Below are 3,506 nucleotides of genomic sequence, written 5' to 3'. Positions count from 1 at the left end.
TTTATTCTGGACGGTGCCACAATTGGGCTTGGAAAGTTGTTTGAATATAGCCGCTGAGACCATAACTGATAAGATGATGGTGGGTCAATCTGAAAACTAAGCTGTCTTATATAGCATACTAGCAAGAACTGGAGAAATAGGATGGAGAGACAAGAAGTGCAGGGAGGGCATGTATGACATGAAGTGACTGCAAAGCAAAGTGTCCTGTAAGAAGTTTCCAGTGGCAGAAGAAATGAGGGACAATTAAGAGCACAAGTAGCTAACATGCCAATTAAAATTATTGATGTGATATAAATCATCCTTTCTCCTCCTGCATTGCTTCGGTCAGTCTGTGACATTTTTAACACTGTGTGGATGGTTTGGGGAAAGGAGCACATGTAGACATTTTCAGGGAAGCAGAGGAGAAGGAGCCTGAATGGTCATAAAAATTGGTTTGAAGAGTGGTGAGGATTCAGGGGCAGGTGCTGAATCACAGCCCCAGAGATCTGTGAAAATCATGTGATGGTGCAGAATTTTACGAGGATATCTGGGGTGCTATGAATATGCTTGGCTGAGGGAGTGGCGTTATTTGGAAGTGTGGCCTTGTTGGAGGAAGTGTGTCATTGTGGGGGGTGGGCAAAGAGTGCCTCCTCCTAGCTGCCTAAGGATGCCAGTCTTCTCCTGTTTACCTTTGGCACAGGATGTAGAACTCTCAGCTCCTCCAGTCATGCCTGCCTGGATGCTGTCATGCTTCCTACCATGATGATAACAGACTGAACCTCTGAAACTGTAAGCCAGCACCCAATTAAATGGTGTCCTTTATAAGAGTTGCCTTGGGCCTCTCCTTCCTGCGGTGCCTTAGGGACCATGGCCAATCCTCCCGTGAGGCAGATCAAGAACAAGACCTGAGTAGTGAGGCGGATAGAGTCCGAGAACACCAGAGACTGGGCCTGATGGGCTTTGGACACCTCAGTGTCACACCCCCTCCTACAAGGCCCAAACAGCTCCAGCAAGCAGTCAGATTGGTCAAAGAAAGAGTGATGTATGAAAAAGAAGCAAAGCAGCAAGACGAAAAGGTTGACAAAATGAAGGCTGAAGATGGAGAACTACACCATTAAGAAGCAGGCAGAGATCCTGCAAGAGTCCCGGATGATGGTCCCAGATTGCCAGCGTCGGTTAGAGGCTGCATATACTGATCTTCAGCTGATATTAGAAAGTGAAAAAGACTTGGAAGAAGCCGAGGAGTATAAAGAAGCCCGTGTAGTGCTGGATTCCATAAAGCTAGAAGCCTGATATTTTTCTGTATGGGATGGGTTTTTTGCATTAAATCCTGGGGTCCATTCTACAATTCATTATTTTCAGCCACTGCTGTGTTTAATAATATTAAAACATGGTTCTTTTTATGCAGTTGCATATATTTTTCATTGCATAACTTAATGTGTCAAATAAATGAGTTCATCTAATAAAAAAAAAAAAGAGTTGCCTTGGTCATAGTGTCTCTTCACAGCAATGGAAACCCTACCTAAGACAGGAGTTGGTACCAAGGACTGGAGCATTGCTGTGATAGGCCTGTCTTAGTCAGGGTTTCTATTCCTACATAAAACATCATGACCAAGAAGCAAGTTGGGGAAGAAAGAGTTTATTCAGCTTACACGTCCACATTGCTGTTCATCACCAAAGGAAGTCAGGACAGGGACTCACACAGGGCAGGAACTTGGAGGCAGAAGCTGATGCAGAGATCATGGAAGAATGCTGTTTACTGGCTTGCTTCCCCTGGATTGCTCAGCTTACTTTCTTATAGACCTCAGGACTACAAGCCCAGGGATGGCTCCACTCCCAATGGGCTGGGCCCTCCCTGCTTGATCACTATTTAAGAAAATGCCTTACAGTTGGATCTCATGGAGGCATTTCCTCAAGGGAGGCTCCTTTCTCTGTGCTAACTCCAGCTTGTGTCAAGTTGACACAAAACCAGCCAGTACAAAGCCTGACCGTGTTCTTGTTGGCAGAAATGTGGATTTTGTGGTTTGGATTGGGGAGGCAGTGGGATGCTTTAAGTGGAGTTTACTGGACCATCCTAGGGGAATATGAAAGTCCGTGGTACAGAAGGCAATTTGAACTTTGTAGCCCTTGCTCAAGTGGTTTCTGAGGAGAAGAGTTTTATTTAGTATGTTGCCTGGAGACTGTTCTTGTAATATTTTGGTGAAGAATGTGGCTGATTTTTGCCCTTGTCTGAAGAATCTACCTGAGGCTAAAGTAAAGTGATTTATATTAATTGTATTGACCAAGCAAGTCTCAAACAACAACAACAACAAAAAAGCCCACTATAGACTTTGTCCTCTGGTTTACTCTCATGAAGAACATTTTGATCAATCATAGCAAGCTTTAAAAGGGAAAATAATAATAGTTTTTTTTAAAAAAATGGTAATAAAGGGGCACCAGAAAGTGTAATGGAGATAAATCCAGAGTTTGAGGAGATAAAGAGATTAAGGGAATGGTACCTTTGAGGGAGGCTCACACTCGGCTGAGCTTGTTGTTTATGCATTTGCCATTGAACAAGGGATAGTTATATAATGTTAGGTGTTGGTGTTGTCATTGTTACTTGATTATTGTTTTTATTGGGACCTTTAATTTGGAATGAACTATAATCCAGAAGTGGAGGACACACCTGTCCACCAGATCTTGAGGCTTGAAGACACAGGCTTTTGATCTGCATCTTGATGCACAGTGGCCATGAAAAGCTTAGGCCCAGGCATGATGGTACACATCTTTAATCCAAGAAGACAGAGGCAAATGGATTTCTGAGTTTAAGGTCATCCTGGTACAGAGAAAGTTCTGAGTAGAGAAAAGCTTAGTGTGGTGGTACATGCCTTTAATCCTACAGCTCAGACAACAGAGCCATGAAGAGCTCTGAGTTAAAGGTCAATCTATAGAGCAAATTCCAGGATACCCAAGCTTAGGCAGTGAAGGATGTAATAAAACAAAGGGGCCTGTTCCAGCCTCATCAAGCATCAGAACCCCAAAGCTTTGGTCATGTGGCTCTGACTTTAGAGTCAAGACTAGAAGGGTTTACTTGGGCAATTGATGCTGGTTAGCTGGAGCTAAGAAATTAAAAAGAGATGAACATCCCTGCGGTGAAATCTTCTAGGATGTGTTTTCTGAGAGCACAAAGAAGCTGTGTTCCAGAGATAACCTCATGCTGCAGCTGGTCTTGGTAATGTGTAAGAATCACCCAGGTAGTACTGGCTTTGAAGGCATAAATGAGTTATGAATAGCAGCTGGAGCCTGGCACTGTGACAGAAAAAGCCATTGGTGAAGGCACAGCCTCATCTGCAGTTGATGACCCAGAGGTCATGCAAAGAAGTTGAGGCTTAGCACTGCAAAGAGAGCCTATGAAAGGCTGTTATTGGTGAAGTCTAATTGTCAAGAAAAATCCCAGGGTATTGGAGATGCCAGTACCATGGGATGACCTCCAGGAACAGCAGCAACAGTGGAGTAGAATCAACCAGAGCCTGGAGTACTGCAGAAGC

General features: G+C 43.9%; 1 pseudogene; it reads left to right on the top strand.

The window, feature by feature from the left end:
• The first annotated feature begins 846 nt into the window (after positions 1–846).
• Positions 847–1,272, top strand: LOC110297044 (annotated as a pseudogene).
• The last annotated feature ends 2,234 nt before the right edge of the window (positions 1,273–3,506 follow it).

Source organism: Mus caroli, chromosome 6, assembly GCF_900094665.2.
Source record: "Mus caroli chromosome 6, CAROLI_EIJ_v1.1, whole genome shotgun sequence".
Lineage (NCBI taxonomy): Eukaryota > Metazoa > Chordata > Mammalia > Rodentia > Muridae > Mus > Mus caroli.
The sequence above is the reverse complement of the archived record's forward strand: the minus strand, read 5'-3'. Positions and strand labels throughout refer to the sequence as shown.